Here is an 8,884-nt window from a genome sequence, read left to right as displayed (position 1 = left end):
CGCGCGCCTGTGCCGTGGAGCTCCCCCTTGCTGCGTGCATCGTGATCTAGTGGATGCAGAGTCTTGCAGAGAACGCAGGGTCACCTTCTGTCACTGCAAGGGGAAATACTGAATAAATTGCAGCATTGGCTGTTGGGTAGTAGTGCACTTCAGCAGCAGGCAGCATCTCTGGTAAGTCAGTCCGTGTGTCTGCTCCGTGTTGATGCCACATTGCTGCACAGAGAAGCTGAGCATCCTTCTTAGCAAAGGGCGACGCAGAGATAAAGGAATCTCGCATCGTTTCCCATCGTTTGAATCATGTCTCATCTCCTCTCTGCTGCCATACCGACCTAAGTACTGTAGATCAATTTGCAATACTAAAGCTATAGCAATGTCGAATTATGCATGCGTCATTCCATATGATGTACCGTTGTTTGCATACACCAAGGGTGAAGAGTACCATCTTGCATCATCTTGGATTACTATTGCAGGCATTGCTCTCAAGCGAAACTGTTTCCTTGAGTCGTTTAGTTTTGTTTTGCACAATCAACCTGATGTTCTTACTTCCTGTGAAATTACAAGACGGTGCAGGGTGTTGTTTTTTTTGTTTTTTTTACAATGCAGCTGTGTGTGTTGCCCTTCGATTTGGCCAGGATGAGCAAATTTGACCTCAGTGTCCAAAATTGTATCAGCAATGCAATGCGCTATGTGCTTAAATACCCTCCACAGAGAGATCAGCACAGGAATTGTCAGTGTAATATCACAGTGTGTTGCCATGTCACACTATAGTAGATGGAGATGGTGGTCAAGGCTTGGGGGAAGAATTGCCATTTTATGTTCCTTTCCATGCGTCAAATGGGTAAATAAGAGTAGGAATGTGAAGTACGTCGATCAAACACCTCGTAATCATCACTGCTGCGTCTACACGGTGGGTTTTTATCGTCACATATGCACTGGATATTAGGCAGGGAGGTTTTTTATTGAGGATTTCGCGGTGAAATGGACGCGAATGTTAATGAGAGCACTCCGCTCTGACGTTATGTAATTGGTTGTCAGAGCACAGCGAGGAGCCATCTCTAGCGTCATTGTTTTTCTCTCTGACAAACCAACAGCACCACAGAGGAGGAGCATCCTGTTTTCTACATGGGATTAGGTGCATGTGGTCTTTTAATCATTCATCAAATCTGCTCCCGAGCTGAAATGCATCCAGGCTTAACTGCTGACTGAAGTATCTCACGGCCACTTTTTTTTTTTATGCGTTTAGCAGCGGAGATGTTATCTTGCGCTGTGTTTCAGTTCCCGTAGAGCCCCTGCAAGCTCCTGTCTTCTAGCAAAACACCCAGCCGTGCCCGTAAATTTCCACCCACAATCCATAGAGAATGCACGGCTGATTAAAGGGCTGTTGTATGTGTGTGTGTGTTTTTTTTGGTTTTGTTGTTGTTGTTGTTTTTTAGTGTCAAACCCTGCAGCTTGTTCATCCTCATGGTGACGTAGCGGATGACAGACAGCTCGCTGTGAAGCGCCTCAGCTGGTTTTGGAGCTGTCCGCGGTGCTGAATCCACTGTTTGCTCGAGTGCGTGTCTGTCAGCAGTCAAGGTGCCCCCAAGAGAGCCTGACACGAGGCTGCAGAGAAGACAAGATGATACTGTCAGGGGGGGTAATCCAATTGTATTGCGGAAACGGGGAGTTAAAGAGTACCTGCTATTTATTAGCAGAGTCCCTCAGTCTTCAGGTGGAGAAGAGTTGAAAGGGTATCACAGTGAACTTCTTCAGGGCAGAATATTTTATCAGAATTTCACTTTTTCCAAGTTCTGTGGGACCTGGTCTCTGTTTTGTGATTCTTTTGTGAGTCTGTCTGTAGCAGCGGCCTGTCTAGGTCTAAATTTGGGTCTAGTGTATTGGACTTCAACATTGTTTGGTACCGACTGTCTGTAGCACCAAATATAAAAAACTGTCATTGAGTAATAGTCTGAGTCTGTGCTTGTCCGTGTCCTTGAGGGGAATAGAGCTATTTATTAAGTCACAAACTACTCTTCCTTCTGCCTTTGGAGGCTGTGTGTTTATTTTCTAACCACAGGTATGTCCTCTCTAACGTACTGTAGTGCCTTCAGTGCGTCTGTGGTACTGTTCATTTTGTGTTTTCATGCTCGACTTGTTTTGTTTTTGATTACAGCGAGGCAGCGTCTTCCTGCTCAGGAATTTAATTACCATTTGCACTCATGCAACCACTGGCTTGATCTGTGCTTATCTTTAACCATTAATAAAGAAACTGTAGTTGTGACATGAATGCTATCTGCCATAGGGAGCATAGTGTATAGTAAGCTTAGAAGTGAAAATAATAGTTTTAGGCAGTTTTGCTAAATGGTTTTAGGTAGTTTTTAATCCGACTCCTCTTCATTTTGGATTCTTTTGGCCATGTACATATCAAATGACAAAGGATTAACAGGAGCGTGGGATTTGTGGAAAGCACTGCAGTTCAAGCTATTGTGGTTTAGTTGTTTGTTCTTCTATTAAATATGAGATATCTAAAATAGGTGCAGTGTCTCTGACAAGTGAGGGTTTGCTTTGTTCTCATCAAATTACATGTCAGTTAAATCTATAATCAATTTTACTTAACGCATAACGATATTTTTGTTTCAGATTAGATTCCCCTCCCACACATGCTTGGTTGTTATGTGGCATTACAATGCATCACGGCAGTGTGAGGACTAATGGAGGAACTGATGCAGAATACTGATACGTCTAATTCACTTTTCAGATGCAAACCTTTACCCAAGCAGCCCAAAACAGGCTTCAGTTAGATCTGATTCTTGTCGCGTCTCTCTCGATACATCTCACACGGAGGAACACTGTGTTTACTCATGTCGGTGACCTTTTATTGTTGTTATGTTACATTGTCAGTCTTTGGTGTTTGTGGGTAGTCCTGAGACATCATGCGTGAGGAAGAGAAAGGACAATGTGTGAAATAGTTGTTGTTTTTCTAAAACCTCTTTAATGTGCTTGTCGATGAAAGGGTTAAAGGCTGCTGTTGCTCTGCTAAAGGAGGAGATAGTGGTGTCTGACAAGGTGTGAAAAAAGAGGCAACGTAGGAACAGAAAGTCTGAAGGGCAGCTCGAGTGTCTCATTTTTCTCAGTGCAGAGGAGAACACACACAGGGAAAGACTCTATCCTTGGTGGAAGATTTATGACATTGGAGATTATCAGAAGCATCCACGGCCCCTCTCGCACCACAAACGAAATCTAATTTTATTTTGCTAAAGAGAGATAAACAGAAGTACGATGCAGCCTATTTTATGAACAATTAATTCACCAAATGTGATTTGGACATTAATGAAGTCTTTTACTGTAAGTTTATATACAGAAGGTACATATGAGTGGATGTTTCTCCAGTTTTCTACTCAAGTCTGTTTCTTTTCATAGCACAGTACAAATGAGTTACATGTTATGGTGCCTTTCATGCAGTGTCATCACAACATCTCGTCAGTGTTTGCCTACTCTGAATCATCATCATGTGGCTCAACCTGAGGCAGAGCACTGTCCTAGTATGTGTCATAATCTTTTGGGCAATTCAAAATGGAGTCCCGGTGTGCCAATCCAGGGCATGAATCGTGTACAACTGGTGTGAATGGGTAAACATAAACAGGTTTTGTTTATGCATTGGTTGGTGGCAGCTGACCCAGCGAATGCAGCAACTTCAGGTCATTGCTTTGAACACTAGAGGGTGTGTTCCTCATTGACATGTTTAGAGACAGAGAGACAGATGATTTAATGTTGCCTTCTTGACTGGACAGTACAGGAGGTCATTATGGTATGTGTGTGCGTGTGTTGCTAGGACTGAAATTATTGGTCAGAAACTAGGGCTGCAACTAACGATTATTTAACCAATTAATCCTTCTATAAATGTGAAAAATGTCGTCAAATGTGTGATTTTGTGTGACCAACCATCTAAAAAATGAAAAAGGTGTTTCATTTCTCACTGTAAATGATAAAGAAATTAGCAAATATTCACATTTAGGAATCATTTTTGGCACTTTTGCTTAAATAAATAATTACATTTCTGATAATCAATTAATCTTTTCAGACCGCAGCTAGCTGTTAAATGACAGTCAATGCTGGGATTTCTTCTTTAGGGGTCTGCTGATCTCTGTATCCTTCAGAATTATGAACAGTCAGATGAAAAACACCAGTGGCATAAAGTGACCATGACTCAGCATTTTAACATAAATTTGCACCATAAGAAGAAGAGGTGGACGTTGTCAGGCATCCCATGGTGCCCACAGCTCAGGTTGCTTCATTTGATGGGTTGGCTTCATCACGGTTCTGCCTGAAAATTCAGTCCATATCTAAACTGCTTAATGTGTTCATAAGCTGCAGAAGTATATCTCACACACACACACCAGGTGAGAGGGTGGGTACAGCCTGCACAGGGGACATTCAGTCACACTACAGCAATGACTGGAAACACAAATAATTCAATACAAATGCAGAGAAGAGAATAACAGGGAGGCAAACTTGTGTCAGTCTCATTATAGAGATTACGCTGAATTGAAGTCATTATAACCTCATTAACATTCAAGACTAAATGTCTAGGTATTAAAAAGAAGACAAGATGGCAGTATGGTGATATGAGCATGATGTTTAAGCTAGAGCTGCAACCAGCAGTTGTTTTCATTAGTGATTAATTTGTCGATTATTTGTTAGATTAAATTGTTTTGAAAAATGCTGTCACGCCTTCCCAAAGCTCCTTCAAATAGTCTACAATCCAAATATATTCCATTTACAATTACATTAAACAGAGAAAAGCAGTAAATCCTCATATTTTAGAAATTGGAACCAGTGATTGTTGATTTGCAGTTTTGCTTTTTCTCAGTAAATTTGATATCAATCAATTAATTGTAAATGTGTTTCAAGGTATATCAAACTGCAGATCTTTCCAATATACCGTTCAGGCTTCTTTTAAACATGCCATGAAGCAATCATGTTATCAGGACAGTGGTATGGTGGTTTTAAACATACATTTAAACTTGCAGACAGTAAATCCAGTTAAACTATTAACAGTAGCAAAAAAAAGGATGTTTCAAGAAACAGATATGAAGTGATAATTTCATTCTCACACCAATTATAAGCTTTAAACCTAAATAAATATATGTTAATTGACTACGTCAGCCACATGTTTATCTTGAACAAAAGGATAATATAATATGACCCAATAAAACATTTAAATAGGCTGCTACCTTTTTGAAGTTTATTATCGGTAGTTTTGGTGGGATTCAGCACTTGCGGTGTTGTTGTATACCTTTTATATTACCAATACTAGCTGCAGTATACTGCTGTTTAAGGGTTTGGAGTGTGGGTGAAGTATGTGATGAATGTTGTACTCTGTGTGGGCTGCATGCCGTTAATATGTGGTATGTGTTAGTGACAGCAGAAAGGTCACACTTTTTAAAATAAATGCTGAATATATGTGTTATTATTTGCTCATCTTATATTAGTGAAACATGTCATCTGCTGCCACATATTGTTTAAAAACCATTGCAGATTTCACAGCAATGTCATTGTCTTTTCACTCCATTAAGGTCATACAGTGGATAATTACCTTACTTACCTTAACATTGGCTGGTTTATAGTTTGTACAACAGCTGGTGTATTAGTGTAAAACTGTAAAGGAATAGACGAGGCTAAGGTTATTAAATCTTTTACTTCCCATGGCGGCAGAGTTAACTAATCTCCCTTTGATTATGATAGTTCGAAATGAAATTCAACTAATCTCTTAATGTCTTTGCCTCTGTAAAGATAATTGCTGTTTTGACACTTTGTTTCAAACGTGTTGGGCTGATTTTCATTTATATTCACATTAAGAGCAATTTAGCAGCACTTAAACTTACTGTTACTTGATGCTCAATGGACTAACCCTCAACATCTCATGTTTTTTTGTTTTTCTTGGCACAGGTGATCTCCTGCAGGGGACCAACAGCTCTCCCTAAGGTTTATGGAAACCTGACCTCCCATTGGTGGAGAAGGTCAGTTGTACCTGCTTCTTTTGCTGTCCGTTCTCCACAATCGTCTTGCTTGGTCCTCATTCACAGGTAACAGGCTTTCGCACAGACTCGAGGGCTTTTTAAGGACCTTTTGTATAATTTATCATGCTAAACCCACCACTTGTGGTAATTAATAGCTCTTTGTCAATGCTGTTAATATTTCATGAGGGTGTCCTAGTCTGTCAGTGGGCTAACTGGAAGTCCTTTTTGTTTCTTTTTTGAGACTTTTATATTGAATTGTTCTTTATGTTGACTGCTCTGTGCATGAGTGTGTACTCTATTGATAAACATGATGTATAGGATTACAGTGCTACTGTAGGGTTGTATTTCAGCTCTCTAACTACAGTCGATTGTATCCACTCTGGGTAGAAATAACACGACTCCCTTAATAGTTTAGCTATTATTTTGTTTTTAGAGGAGCTTATCCTAGAATTTACTTTTATTACCTCACTATGAGTAGCTCTGGCTGTCTCACTGGGCAGAATGATAACTCAGGAGTGATTATTGATTTCCCTGTTTGATCTCTTTGTCTTGTGGGCATTATGACAGAACCCGCTGCAGCAGGGAGATTAAGCAGCTGTTTGATGAGCATAGACTGTTGTTTGTATGTGTGCAAGAAGGCTCATCAGAACATGATGGCCCAGTTCAGTAAGGCCTCTCCAGGGATCCTGTGCGGTTCGGACTGGGAGAGGAAGCTGGGTCAGAAGAATATAGTGTGTTTATACTGTAGGTAAACAAAGTATGTTCAAAGGTTCAGCAGGAACTTAAAACCCCACCAAGAAATACAGCTGCAAAGAAAATAATATCACCAGCAGTAGTATAGAGTCGTATACCTGTTAGTCTTTTATTTTCTACTTTCTACTTCCTGGTCTGTAAAACTAAATCTCCTACCTCCACAAATATACATTTGATATCACGTTGCAACTTTGACTTGTAGAAATGCCTCTATTCTTTAGGTTGTTTTTATATAACCATTTAACCAAAAACTGGCTGATCAGATCAGGAGATTTCAATTGTTATTTTCAGATATTTAATTAAGGACAAAATGTACTAATTTGATTCAGCATTATAAACATGGAATTATTTAATGATTGCAAAAGATATGAACTATTCATTAACTAAAATGTCTTTCAATCACTGGACCAAGCTTTTTTTTAGGTGTTTTGATTCAAGTAAAGAATTGATTTCTCTATACAGTTTTTAGGTAAATCAAGAGGCAATATTTGCAGTGATGACGGACAGACAGACAGACAAGACACTTTATTGATCCCATAGGAAATGTAAGCATCCAGTAGTTTATACACGACACACAGAAAAAGGAATAAAATAATAAAAACATAAGAATAAAAATAAATACACAGTGTGCTAATGGAGGTATTGAAAATGTAAAGTGATTACAAAAGGGCAAGAATAATGAGTGAGTACACAGAGTGATAATATTTAGTAAAACTGTTGGGTAAATCATTTTTTAAGGAGTACGCTCTAGACCTACTCTATTCGAAAAGTGTCCTGAGATAACTTTTGTTATGAATGAGCGCTATACAAATAATTATACTGAATTTAAATTAAATTTAATCGATACAAATAGAAGATAAATAAATATATAAACAAATATAAATTGTGCATATGGCTAACATGGCCAATAACTGACACAGTACAGTACATAACAGCTCCATTGAGGAAAAGGAAATACAATGTATGTGTTACAGTCTTGAGTTGTGGTTGCCATGAAGCCAATAATCATGTGTAAAGCACAAGTAATCAAATAAAACTAACCGTTTTATTCGATTTATTTGTTATCTGCACTTAGCCACACTTTGCATGGCCTATAAAAAGTTGGAAAGTAGGATAGTGATATTCTAATTTCTTAAAGTCAGATTTAGAGTTGATCGCTGCTCCCTCCTCGTGCCAGCTGGGGAGTTCGCCCAGGCTTAGTGGCTTGTTTATGCCTTCAGGCGGGTTTGCCAATTCGCACATAGAAACATTTACACCAGACCTATTTATTTTCCTTCCTTCTTTATTTAACAACCACCAGCACTAGTTTGGCTCATAATTATGATATCTATCACTCACTGTCCAAGCCAAATTGGCGATATCTGTTGTCAAGACTGCCTCAAATAAACACTACAGGTATGTGCCAATTCAAAGTATGATATAGATACAAATACAAGTTACACAATGTTTTTTAATGAGCTACTGCTTGCTTTTAGTCTCCAGTCTCTGTCACTGGAATCAGTCCGTTACTCTACCTAAATGGCCTCTGGGTATTAGAGGTGGGTATAAATAGAGATGTAAGATGATTATAGTCTGGACAATCAGTTGTCTCTGGGCAAACTGGTGTTGTTGCTTGTATTGTCCTCTCATTTTCTGCTATCATGATTGTATTTTTATTGTATTTAACTGTATCAAGGAGGTCTTCATTGCACTGACACTGTTTCCAACCCACCATTTTACTTTTCTAATATATTGTTATATAATTGGCTTGTTAGCTGCATTTGGAGGGCAATAGCTTGATGCAATGTTGGTGGTCAGTATTTAAGGAACATGAGATTCCCCATTCATAAAATGTTTTAGCCATGCATGCATTGTGGCTCTATGGAAGGCAATGACGGTCACTCCTTCATGAAATTTTATACAGACATTCATGATCGCCAAAGGAGGAATGTTACTGACTTTTGTGATCCCTTGACTTTTCTCCTAGCGCCACCATGAGGTTGAGATTTATGGGTTGGCAGTGGATTATTGGATGAAACCATGAAATTGGGTACAAACATTCATGTCCTCCTCAGGATCATCATGAAATAGTCGGTAATGGTAAATGGACCTGTACCTGTATAGCGCCTTTCAAGTCTTCCGACCACTCAAAG

At 39.3% G+C, this 8,884-nt stretch overlaps 1 protein-coding gene across 1 annotated transcript in view; it reads left to right on the top strand.

Annotated features, from left to right (window-relative positions):
* LOC118324932 (protein kinase C and casein kinase substrate in neurons protein 1-like) overlaps positions 1-8,884 on the top strand; it is a 33,355-nt gene continuing 24,471 nt past the window's right edge. Inside the window, exons 1-2 of the mRNA XM_035657441.1 lie at positions 1-171; positions 5,929-6,065. The gene's annotated coding sequence lies outside the window, so the exon portion shown is untranslated. The remainder of the gene's footprint in view (positions 172-5,928; positions 6,066-8,884) is intronic.

Source organism: Morone saxatilis, unplaced genomic scaffold (assembly GCF_004916995.1).
Source record: "Morone saxatilis isolate NCDOM2014 unplaced genomic scaffold, NCSU_SB_2.0 Contig15, whole genome shotgun sequence".
Lineage (NCBI taxonomy): Eukaryota > Metazoa > Chordata > Actinopteri > Moronidae > Morone > Morone saxatilis.
This window is presented reverse-complemented; position numbering and strand designations above follow the sequence as displayed.